The 13,292-nt window shown below is 39.9% G+C and overlaps 1 long non-coding RNA gene across 1 annotated transcript; it reads right to left on the bottom strand.

The window, feature by feature from the left end:
• Window positions 1-796: 796 nt before the first annotated feature.
• On the bottom strand, window positions 797-1,560 carry LOC119765029. Its single transcript, XR_005276456.1, has 2 exons — window positions 1,259-1,560; window positions 797-1,201 (listed from the first exon to the last, which is right to left on the bottom strand). It is a non-coding gene; the product is annotated as an uncharacterized LOC119765029 (long non-coding RNA).
• Between the last annotated feature and the right edge of the window lie 11,732 nt (window positions 1,561-13,292).

The following is a 13,292-nucleotide window of genomic DNA, read 5'->3' as shown; positions in this document are numbered from 1 at the left end:
TTATCTTTTCTTGCGTTCTCGCATCACACTGCTCGATTTTTTTGACAGCGAGAACTGTCAAGAGCAAATGACAGTTCTCGTTGTCAGTTGTCAGTCGAGCAGTTTGCTTTTCTGAATTTTTCTCCGTCACCCGGACGGATGGGGGGTAAAAAACGGTGGCGCCCGGAGTGGAGGAAGCATTCTTGCCGCGTTGTGCTGGTCAAAAAGGACACTAGCGGCCAGCTCTAGCGAGTTGGTAGCTTCCGGATGGACACTCATGAAAACGGGAGTGTTCCGGGTTGCACGATGGGACCGGCGTTGGGTGCAAAGGGTCTGCCAACGATGCTGTACGATTATGAATCTGCTGAGGGGGAAACTGGGGGGCGGCAAGGTCACACGAAAGGTGTTGAGGCCACTGATGGTGTGGGTTCTGGTCGATTCACACGGTGCCAAAAAATCCGTCTGAGCTGGATTAGTAGTAGCAATATCCGAACACGGGTCGGATGTCCTGTCAAAGCACCAACACAACCAAGCAGATACACCAGAAGATCCACGGTAGAGGAAGCGTCTGCATCGAGCTGCCGGAAGTGGTTTAACGTACGCTGGGATTGTCTTTACAGAGAAGAAAATTGTAACAAGCCGCGGCTTGGTTTTCGTTATCATTTTTTATTATTTCAAAATGGCTTTACATTCAATAAAGTATTCAAAACTATTCTAGTAGTCGTCATCTTTGCCCCCCAAGCGGCGGGCAGAAGCGGCGGCTTTTAACAGCAGCATTTAGACCTGCAAAGCTAATAAGCGTTGAAATAAAAAGTCCTCCGAAACTCCACCTAGAACTTTATTACTCTTCTTCTCGCCAAATGTGTCAAACTGTGGCGCATTTTCCATTTTCCTGAATTGACCTGTCCACTCCAACGGCACCGGTTTCCCTTATAGGTTACAGCAGAACTCGCCTATGTTGTGGTCCAGACAAGCCACACGCTAAGCCGCTCGTCGGCGTCATTTTTTGGGAGCTAGTTTGCTTAAACACCCGGAAAAAACATCAAACGGCACCGTCCACTGTGCCGTCGGTTTCGTTGGACACTGCTCCCTACAGCCGCCGCCTTAAACTCCCGGTTCTCCTCTCGCAGCTCATTGTTGGACTTGGTTAGAAAATACACTTCCCGGGGAGTCGCACCAAAATGCCCAGATGTGGTGCTTTCCATCGATTGATTGCTAAGATCTGAAAAAAAAAACATCAAATTAAAACTCAAACTCACCCACTGAAAAGAAAACTTACACTTGAACTTTTTCTCCCCCAAGTTGCAGCTTGCCGGTCACTTTCGGGTCCAGTTGCTGCTTGTCTCGTTGTAGCAAAACGCCGGCGCCAGTCATCCCATCGGAGTTAAGTTTTCCGACCTTTGACCAAAAAAAATCGTGACCTGCTTTTTTTTTTGTTTTCTTTCTGCGGAAACTGCTTGAAAACTTATCAAAACAAATACCGAGTTGCCAAACTTGATCGAAAAACTGCTCGAGCTATGACAGCAGGGATGCAAGATCGTTTTCGCTTTGTTCAAAAGTCGAGCAGACGATGACCGCTTTAACTCGCTTTAACGCGCGTTAACTTGCTTTTAGGTGGCGTTATGTGAAAACTCGGCACGATGAGTAGCGTTGATGCTTTTCGAGCTCGTTTTTGTGCGTTTTAGTGTGTTATCGCAGAGTGACGTCCCCCTCGGTAAAAACCAACATTTCTTGGTGAAGAAACCATCCCAAAATGGGTGTTTTATGTCGATCAGGAGAGTAAAATGTTTGCCGAGCAATTGCTGGTGTTGTAACTGCTCAATTTTGGTTGTTTTTGTTTGCCGTCAAGTGAATTATGTGTATTTTTTCATTGGCGTGCATAGATCAAGTGTCAACACGCACGTTTCAAGTCACTCAATTTTCGTCAAAACCGAACCTACTCAGAAGTGAGTAAAGGGGGCATCTGTAAAAGTTGATGATAAGCAGGGATGAGTCTTGAGACAAATGACAGATAAAAGTGAATTCTATTAAAATCTGTGTGCATAAATTTCATAAATATTTTCCAAAAACGCATTTTGAGCCAAATTTCAAGTTAGGGCATTTGAGTGAATATTACTCAGAATTGTCTACGAGATGTCTCGTGAACAAAGCTAAAATAGCCAAAAGTGATTAATTTCTGACAGATGTCAAGAGGATGTCTAAAAAGTTCAAAGAAGCCGAAAATTTCACGCAATTTCAAAATAACTCAAATATTGTTAAAATTGAACAACTCAGAAATGAGTAAATTAAGCAAGTGTCATATTTGGGTTAATTGAACGCAGAATTCAAATGAACTTTTTCTGACTTTTCTTAAGAGTCAAACCTTTGTCTTTTGCAAGCAGAACATAACCAAACTTTTCTGCACCCTCAGTAAACGTCAAATCAATACAAATCTTTTCCGGGAGAGATGCGGAAAAAGATCCGACAGCAATTTTGTATGGATTGACGTTTACGGAGGGTACCAAAAAAGGCAAACAAATCACTTCGTGCATAAGCCAATAGAACATTTGACTTAGAGTCAAAATCTAAAAAAACGAAGTTGACTTTATAGCTGTCGGCCACCATTGCTAGTACCAACTACTAGTGTCTTCCTTTTATCTACAAGGACTTCGCCGCTCTGGGCTCCTAAGTGTATGAAAGTATGGCACAGAGTGACGACGCTGAATACCCATATTTACACAAAGAATTTTAGAGCGCCCGCCGCGGGATTCAAACCGGCAACCTCTGGATTGTGAGTCCAGTGCGCGGTCCGATCTAAACTCACATTAAAAATCACTCAGTTTTTGTTAAAACCAATCCTGCTAAAAAAATAAGTAAATTAGGCAACTGTCAGATTTCATTGAGTTTCACACAAGATTCAACAAAAATCGAGCGAAATTCAGCCAGATCTGAGTTAAATTCACTCAAATCTGACAGTTGCCTGATTTACATATTTTTTAACAGAATCGATTTTAACAAAAACTGAGTGCTTTTGAATGTGAGTTTAGATTTTGACACTAAGTCAAATGTTCCATTGGCTTATGCACGAAGTGATTTGTTTAACTTTTTTGGTGCCATAAACCGGGGTGACATTGACAGGATTTTAATTTATTTTTGGAATATTTTCCAGCTGGTAAGAGTCAAAATATTCTATGAATTGACTCTGTAAGTAGCAGTAGTAAGTAGAGTAATTTTTGTTTGCGTTTAAGTTACCCAAATATGACACTTGCTTCATTTGCTCATTTCTGAGCTGTTCAATTTCAACAATATTTGAGTTATTTTGATAACGCGTGAAATTTTATCTTATATCCAACACTTCAAAAAATTGTGTAAATTTGGAAGGTGTTACTTTAGAAGGTTGAATATTACTTCTTTCATGATGTAATTTTACCTCAATTTAGACTGAAAAGCGACATTACACCAGGAAGGTGGTAAAATTATACATTTTCAGAGGTAAAATTACACATTTTTCTGAAATTAAAGATGTTCCCCTTCCTAGATGTAATATTACCATGATTTTTTTTGCTGTGCAGCCCAAATTTCGGCTTCTTTGAACTTTTTAGACATCCTCTTGACATCTGTCAGAAATGAAGGAGCTTATTAGATTTGAATAAATTTCAATCAAAATTGAGCAAAAGAAGAGTAAAATTAAACGCACATTCGAAATCACAATCACAGAATGAGTAAATAAGGCAGGTGTGATATTTGGGTTTATAATACGCAGAATTTGGTAGACTTTTGTTTAGAGTTTTCTTTCAAAGCCGTTCTTTCGTTTCTCTTCCAAGGACTGTTTCTTTGTTAAAAAAAGCTAATTTACTACAATGATACAATGACCCTTTGTACGACCACAAAGAGTTTAAAATGGATTTTTAAATCAATTATGAAAAATTAACCTCGCGGTCCTTCTTGACAGAAAAGTTCTACTTGACAGCTCGTTCCAAGGGGACCATAGTTCCATCGATAGATCCATCGGAAAAATGTTGTCTTGCCAAAAAAAGAAAAAAAATGCATTTAAATGAAAAAAGTGATCAGAAATGGTTTTTGATCGTGTTTTTTACCGTTGTACATAAAAATTACATAGGGCTTTAGTACCCAATTGGAATTTATTTGATTACATTTCGACTTTGTTTCAAAACTCACACTGTCGTTAAAAATCAGTCAGATTTTGTTAAAACAAACTTGTCTAGATTTAGATGCGTTACTCACAAAATTCGATGAAAATAAGCTAAATTTTAAGGTAAATTTTACAAAAAAACACTGCGATTTTAGAATAGCTGTCACACTTGGATAAATTTTACATAGAGTTCTATTGAAATTCAGTTGATTTTGATTAACTGTTAGAGCCTACACTCTCATTTAGAAGCGCTCAGTTTCCAACAAACCGAACCTGCTAGAACTGAGTTTTGAAATCAGTTAGTCGGTAGCAAAAAATCCAAATTTTGGAAGAATACAATTTAATTTCTTGTCCGAGAAGTACGCTTTGTATACTTAAACATACCTTGAGTTTTTTTTTGAAAGGGTCCTATAAACCAAATTTTCATTTTTTGCTTTTTGGGTTTTTTTTGAATACCCCTGACTCAAGGCGGTTCTAAAAACACCCAAAAAGCAAAAATTTAAAATTTTGTTTATATGACCTTTAAAAAAGCTCTAGATATACTTGAAATGTTACTAATTCCGATTAAGCGTTTATTTGAATGAGCTGTCATAATAAATCAACAGTGTTGCCAGATGTTGCAACTTTAAAAATAGCAACAAAAAAAAACAAAAGACATTCACTTTCATGTCAAAAAGCCACTACCAGACACCGTAAATTAAATGCATTCTCCGTTCCGGACAGATTCCGGTGCAACAGATTGCAGTGATGCCAGCAAAGAAAGCAGAAAAAAACAGTGTCCATTCAAAAGTTCACGATCATTCCGCCACTTAAACCCAACTCTCGACCAATTGCACGACCAAATGTCGACGCGGCACGGTGTCAACACCCGACACGTGTCCCCCGCCGGCGGATAATCTGGGTCAACTATGGCCAGCCCCACTCCTCTAACGGGGGGACAAAAAAGGGATGAAAAGAACACGGCCAAATGAAAAACCAGAAAGCACACATCAGATTCTACATCTGTACGCCTGGCAGCGGAAATTAATTGCTTATGATGCGGAAATGCTTTAATTTATTATTTCAATTAATTTGGGAGTCCACTTTTGAGCGCACGTGCCGGCAGTGCTGCACCCGGTGCGGTTCACCGGACACAGATTGTGCAGTTGGCGCGATAAGGGTGCGCCACGTGGAGTTCCAGAAAAACATTTTGAAATTCTTGCCAAAGTTGCAAAAAGTTTTTCTGTCGAGGTTGGCAGCACTGCATTTGATAAACGTCAGTTCTACACGATCAAAAAATCTAACCAAATCGGGTAAATTTGTCTCGTTTTCGGTTGATTATCAAAAGTTTTTAACCCCTTGATATTCCAAACAACTTTAAGTAGTTTCTACTCCAAAAGTGACAGCTCGACCATTCCACCACATTTCAGGCGAAACTTTAAATTGCATTGCTCGCCATGTACCTTCCATAACGCAAATGGATACACTATCCGGTTAGTAGCTCCTGCTTCGGACGGATTTGTGGGCTCCGGGTCCGTGTACAACATGCAAGCAAGAGCAATCACAGAGTTGGTTTCGTTGGGCAATATCACACAGCCACACATACTAACAGCAGCAACAGTACCAGAGGAATTGCAAAATAGTACCCGAAGGGGGTTAAAATTTATGATATTATCGTTTCCATTATTAAAAGTGGGTTTGAGTTTGTGTGTACGACTGTCTGTGAGCTTTATATATTTCTATTTGAGTTTCGTGTGGTGCCATTTCCATCAGAGTGTGGAAATTGTTTTCAAGCTGCTGTGACTCCGGCCGGTACATGAATGCTTTTTCAAGGGGAAACCAAGTGCTTTTAACTCTTGATTTGTGGCACAGACAGCACTCTGGTTACGATACGGCACATCTGTTGATCTTTGCAGGTGATGATTTATGCGACAAATTGGGTAATGAAGAGATATCGTGCAAATTTTAGATTATGAGCAAGTTACCATAAGCGTGCAAGCAACTGTCAGAAACTAGTTGACAACCGAAACACGCTAAACTAGACTTGCTGGAAACAATTTGAATTCCAACTCTTGCCGTCATCGGAGAGCAAACCCGGATCGTCCGGGTTTGTGCGGTTAGTTTCCACTAGATTTAGCACAGTGTACCAAGTGACCCGTGTGCGAACCTACTCCTCAGTGCCCCGATATTTCTGCTCTGCGTTCCATGTTTGGTTGGTCACACTCAACGCAAATATTGCGATAAATGGGTAATTAGCATTAATTGAGGTAGACACTTGCTCTCTCTCTGGGCTGGGGTTGTCATCGTCGTGTGGTGGGGTTGGCAACAGAACCGACCCTTTTCCGGTACAGGCCAAGCAATAACCATCATTCTCCGGGTCTTCTTTGGTTCCGGATGGTTCTTGGTGCCATCGGGACAACGTGCCATGGAATAAAGTGTGCGGCTCGTCAAGTGGTGTGACGCCCGGTTAGAAAGTCACTATTACATTATACACACTTGGTTCGGCGTTTTGTTTCAGTGTGGGGTGGGTTTTCCGGGAAATTACAAGGAAATTATTGCAAATTTTAAGAATTTCTGTGTTAAAAATTGCTACATTTCTACAAGCGTGTTTTTTGACAATTTGTTTTGTATTACCCTAAATTGCGTAACATATATTCTATTCTAAACTTCCAAAATGTAAACAGCTTCGCAATGAGCTATCAAATGGACGGATCTGTGCACGCACATCCAAAATTACACCGGTTTCGTCAAAATCTAACCTACTCAGAAATTAAGTAAAATTCACCGATCCCAGTGAAATCCCTTAAATTTGACATTTACCCGTTTACAAATTATTAAGAAGATTCAGTTTAAAAATTTAGTGATAGAAGAATTTATTGAAGAAATATTGCTACACACCAATTTGTTTTGCTGAAATTCAGCTAAGTTTTACTGAATTTTCTTCTACTGAAATTTCAGTTAACGTTTCAGTAATTTAAATTTTACTGAATTCTCAGTTAACTGATATTTCTCACTTTGACAGATGAATTACTGAGTTTTCAGTTGAAGGTTGTCAAAACAACTGAAATTTCAGCAAAAGATACGTCAAATTATTTTGCTGTAAATTCAGTAATTTTCTTGTGGCATTTTGATAGATCATTTGCTGAAGATTCAGCAATCATTGCTGGTATTTCAGTTATCAAAATTATATTTTGCTTTTCATTACAAATACTGTTATTACTACATATATTTTTTTAATCAATCGTCCAAAACTAAAAAACAGGTGGTGAGCAGTGAAGCATTTTTTATTAACAGTTTTCTTACCATTGTTTCTATAGATCACAATATAAAATTAAAAAAACAACGCATTTGAAAGAGGATTTTCTCTCGGCAGCATCCAAAGAATAAGTCAGAAGTGATATTTTAATTCAATTCAATTCAGTTTATTTCTTTAGTTTATCGACTAACAGTAGTTTTGTAAGTGCAGTACAGAGTTTCGGGGGATCCCTTCAGCTGTGTATAAGGCATTTATCACAATGGATGCAAATAAAGTTGATTGTAAAGGAAGCAGAAAACAGGAAAACAACTCGCAAAAAACATGTCAAAGTGATTTTTCAGTTTGACAGAATTGCAGTTACTGATTTTTCAGTAATGTTTTTGTTTATAACTGAATTTCAGCAAATGTGACGATTACTGAATCGCATTCAGTTATTTATTTTACTGAAATGGCAAACTAAAATTGTAAGCGTAGATTTAATGAAAAATTGATTTCTTTAATGCAAAATGTACCAGAAAACTCGCATTCATATTAGCTGTCAAATTGACAGTTTTGGGGAAGTGTTGCCTGATTTAGTAAAAAAATGGGGATATTGGATAAATTATACAAAAATAATAATAAAACCAACCGCAAAACCGTAAATTAAAACAACCTAAACTGTCAAATGGTAAAATAAACTGTCATTTGGCAGTTTTGTAGCAGTGTTGCTAGATTTATTGAAAATGTTAAGATATTATCTGATAAAATATCCGTCATATTTACTCAACCAAAAATGTAAACAGCTTCGCAATAAGCTCTCAAATTGACAGTTTTAAGGAAGTGTTGCCAGATTAAATTATTAATCTGATAAAATTCTAAAAAATCAAATTTCAAGAAAACCCACCGCAAAAAAAGCTTTTCAATTTTGCGAAATTGTCACAAAATCCTGAACACGCATGCAAAACAAGGCGTGTCCGTTTGTGGCACGTCGTCCCCCAAGCTTTCTGTTCGGTGGTGATGGTGGCGGCGGTCATCACGGGCCAGTTGGAGGTCGACGGAGGACGTAAATTAACTTAGGTCGGGATGCGGTCATGCTCTTTGTCTGCCTGATGTGGTGATGATGCTGATGATGAGTAAGACCGCTCACGTACGCGCCGCCACATTCATGGGCGATTATGAAGTTATCTGCCAATGAGGCGCTCGATTGATTAAATTAAGTGCTGTGGGCTTCTGGAGATGGAGCGCGCTGAAGAGAGATTGAATTTGGCTTAATTTTGAGGTTAGAAGGCACTAGCTGTCAAAAGTGCACGCTGAAACGAGGGGTGTCAAACTTACACGGTTACGCGAGTTCTAAATGAGTCCTTTCCAATCGACAGCAGGGAGACCCAATCAGCGCCCAACGTGATCGTTGTTTCCTTTCAATCAATCATCCACGTAATCAGCTGAAAACTAATTAAAGTTAAACCAGTTGAGAAATTCTCTCAAACTGTGCCCAACAGCCAACGGCATGCACCGAACCCCACGAAGCGATCCCCTCAAACATACCTTAACAAATCCAACCCCAAAGCGCTCCGGTTCCGTTGTTTACCGAAATAATTATCGGCGCACTCGACATCGGCCTGTCGAAAGTCCATGTCCCCGAACGGGGAGAGAGCGCGCGCACGTCACGTTGCATTTAGAGGTTAGGGCTAATGTTATTGGACGTGGGAAAACTGTTCAAGGGCATTTGCTGTGTCTCCGAGCCAATTTGCATGCTAATACGCGCTACGAGCATATTGGTCCAGGGGCCATGTTGCTCACCTCACCTTCAGGTTGAGGTTATGTGGACACACCGGGAGTGAACGACGTGTGACAGCTTCTTTCGAGAAGTTTCCGATTTGGGTGACTCTTGATAGGTTAGGTTGGGTAGAAAGAAGTTACTTTCACTTAAGTTGCAAGTAGCGTGCATTGTTGATGTTGTTTTGACATTTCTCTTGAAGTTTTGATCGTACCCAAAATTGAGTTGAATTGTTTTGAACACTTTAAAAGTCAAAACACGCTTAAGAAAACAAATCTAAAACTGAGTTTAAGCTAGTTTTGCTGCATGGGTAACCCTAGTTCAAGAGACTGGTTCAAAGGGTGTGGTTCCCCCCCGAAAATGCATAGCTATTGTGGCCATTATCTGGCGTGACATGACCAGGTTCTCTCAAAGGACCACAATGACCCTCCAAGAGCAAACAAAACATTCACCCCACCGCCGGTCTTCGTCTTCCAACGACGGGGCAAAAGCTACCGATGACAGGCGATTAATTCGAGCGCTGTTGTTTCGCCCCCGTTCGGGAGAAGATGATGTCGTTGTGAAGTTTTGCTCCCCATTCCTCTTCGGCGTAATGTCTCCATTTACGGTCCTTCGACAGCCAACGCCAGGTTTAAACCGGTGCGTTGCGGCCCAGGTTTCCCCGAAGAAGAAGGGGGCAGAATTCCCATTTGCACATTTTGTTCTTCGTCGAAGCTCTTCCGAGAGTGCAGAATTTCAAATGTTTTCTCCCCATCATCACAATTGATTCCGAGCGATTTTACTCCCCCGGGAGGAATGGGGTATTTTTCCAATCACAGTTTCACCAACTTCGGGGCCAGGGCTCTTTGCATATCGGCCAAGTGGGCAGCACCCAAGCACTCCCTCTTGTTTGGTGTGGATCGATTTCTGACTTCGATGGAGAGGGAGAAAGCACACCCCGTAATAGAATAATAAAAGTGTGCATCAATAGAACATGATTCCGGGGGAAACATTATGCTTGCTCCTAGTGAGCTGGTAAAATAATGGGTAGAATCTGGGGGAAAAAACGTTTTGTTGACGTTCTACGGAACTTGGACCCTTCCACCTGATGGACGGTACTCGGTTTCGTTGTTGAATAATAAACAGAATGAAGTCAATCAAATGCAAAATGTGGGAATGTTTGTAGGATTTGTTCATTACATAAGCATTACAACTCTTTGCTACCATCAGCGCCATCTGTAACAGCTGAACTGTCAAAATTACACACTTAAAAAGTAAAACTAACTTTCCTTGATCTTTAAACTTAAATGTCAAAAATACACTCTGACGTAAAGTAACCATTTATGATCTTCGTGTTGCAGTCCACAATTATGGTTAAAGTTGTTTTGATGAGTCAGAGACACAAATTAATCATCAAATTATTGTGGTTTTTGAAATAAATCGAAATAACAGCGCGAGTGTTTTTCATCTCGCGAAGCAATTTTCTGTTGATTCTTTTCTGAGTGTACCTCAAATGTCACACGCGAAACCAAAACAAAATTTCGCCGCGGCACCAAACTGAAATGTCGCCAGTTGAGCTGCGACAAGACTCGCACCACGTCTTACACGGAGCGTGGAATCGATCACGAAAATCTACCGGAAATCGTTATGTGAGCGTGGATTCGATCATCCGGATGGACCATTTCATGATGTCTAGCTTGGAAAGGACAATTACGGCGCTTTTGATTTTCAAATTGGTGGCTGGGTCTACCCATTTTGACTCTATAGATGTTATTCAAACGACACCCGCAACATCCCGCATCGCCAAAACTCTCCCGGTGAGAGAACACAACGGACCGGATTGAGGTCCCTCGACAATGAGGCCACTTATTTTTGTTTTATTAAGACGGAAATCCATCCGTAATCAGCAACTTAACCAAGACTTTTTCCCTTCTGCGTCTTTTCCTTAAGCTGGAAACTGACTGAACTTCATAAATTACCCCAAATGAAACAGTTCTATTCTACCAAGTAGAACTAAAAACCAAGATTTTAAACAATAATTTAATCTAAAGCATTCCATTTCCTTGGCAGATCAGAAAAGATCAGCCACGTTTTTCTTATCATCCAAAGCTGTCAAAACAAAAAAAGCAAACACACTGATTCAAAATTACCTAAACGTGCTTGACAGATATTTCGCGACAGAAAATCGTCGCGAGAGTTAAACTTGCTCAATTCGGTTTAGTGCCGCGGCGACAATAAGCTCATTTGCAAACGTGGTCGCCTCTGTAATCATCAAAACAGTGCCAATCAATTTGGTTGGGGCTGATTTGCCAGAGCGCGTGGTAAGTTCTCTAAGCAGTTGTCGTTTGCCCGAAACGTTTTATCCTCACTTTTCTGCCCCCTAAACAAACGTTTTGTCATATAAGCACGACTCAGTTTTTGTCAAAGCCAAATCTACTCAGAAATAAGTAAATGGGGTATCGGTCAGATTTGAGTAAACTTCATTCTCTATTCTACGAAAAATTGTTGACATTCATCCAGATCACTAGCGTGCACAGGGTGGGGCAACATGGGGCAACTGCCCCACCATCTTCAGAAGTTTGTTCCTCATTTGGTCAGGGGGTGTCCATAAACGACGTAATATTCGAAACGTTCATATTATTGCCTCACCTTCCTCAAGGAGCTGGGCACGCTATTGATCCAGATCATGAGATCACTTAAATCTGAAAGATGTAACATTTACTCATTTCAGAGTAGTCTCGATTTTAAGGAATCACCAAACGGGCAAGCTCTAACCGGATCAAGAAAATGGAGCACCCGCAGTCGAGCAGTTTTTGACAGTTCTCTCCATAAGAAATACATTGTAGAAAAAAGCAAAAACTGCTCGAATGGAAATGCTCCATTGTCAACGTTTACTGAATTCCAAGCAAGTGTTGAGCTGGTTGATGGATGTAGTTCACAGTTTGGTACTTGTCATGCACATTGTTGAAGAAGAATAATTCTTTTTAAAGCTTAAACAAGTCTTTTTCCTCATTTGCCTCAGATTTTGATGCTTTTTTTTCTCGAAAAAGATTCTGCAGTTATTATAAATGAGTCGTTTGCTGAAAAAAATGCAATATTACCTCTGAAAATGCTTATAATTTACATTGTTCTATGTGTAATTTCACATATTTCTCATAATTGAAGTAGAATTACATTGAAAAGAGGTTATATTCAACCATACTAACTTTAACTATTTTTTACTGTCTTTGGCTCTATCAGTTTATTAGTTTAATTGTTTCAAAATAACAGTGTACCATTTGACACTTCAGCGTAAACAAAGGAATGAAAATCATTTTTAAACGCAAATTAACTAATTTCTGAGCAATTTGTACTCATATTTCGTCAAAATCGTACTTACACATAAAAAAATTATGGTAAAAGTTCAACTGGGATTGTTGACAGATATTGTTTCAGAAAAGTTACCTCTAAAAATGTGTAAATTTAGGAGGAAAATACTCTCAAAACCTAATCCTGGATTTGGTCGGTTTTGAAGAGTAAAAACTACTCAGACATGTTTATTTTTATTATCGTGTACACATAATTTTCGGTTTAACCCTGACTGAAAAGTCCGTCGGACGTCCGTCGTTTGTCGTCCGTGCAATCGTACGACGTCGCACGACAATGTCGCACGACTTTCGCACGAATGTCATACGTTTTTGCACCAAAATGTCGTATTTGTCGTACGATCGATCATCGAAATTGTTCGACATTGTCGTACGACATTCGACCGACGTCGCACGGTTTTGTTATTTAGGATGTCGTACCTTTGTCGTGTGCTGTCATTTCGGATTTTTAGGTTATGTTATAATAAAATGAACATTTTTTTTCAAATTTTAAGGCTTTATTCAAAGATAAATGTCGCTTTATCACCTACAATACACACAAAACAACAAAAAACATTGAGTTTCTAATATTCTCTGGCAACGTAAAAATGCGTTTTCAAGTCTGATTTCCTTTCTTTCTGTTTGTCCGGCGGTGATGAATGTCAGCTGATCTCTGGGAGGAAGGGGACTGCACCGCATGTTTTTTTTTGCTTTGAAATTCGACATTTTGGCAGTAGTGGCCACAATCCGGAGTGGCCGGAGGCCCCGCGGATGTTCCAATGGGGGGACATTTGCCGGACCGTAAGAGTTGGGGCAATATGGGTATCAAACTTTATGGTTTTTGATACTGGGCATGAAATTTTACAT

The sequence above is a fragment of the Culex quinquefasciatus genome, chromosome 1 (genome assembly GCF_015732765.1).
Source record: "Culex quinquefasciatus strain JHB chromosome 1, VPISU_Cqui_1.0_pri_paternal, whole genome shotgun sequence".
In the NCBI taxonomy this organism is placed as follows: domain Eukaryota; kingdom Metazoa; phylum Arthropoda; class Insecta; order Diptera; family Culicidae; genus Culex; species Culex quinquefasciatus.
Note: the sequence above shows the minus strand (reverse complement) of the source record. Positions and strands in the feature narration are given on the sequence as shown.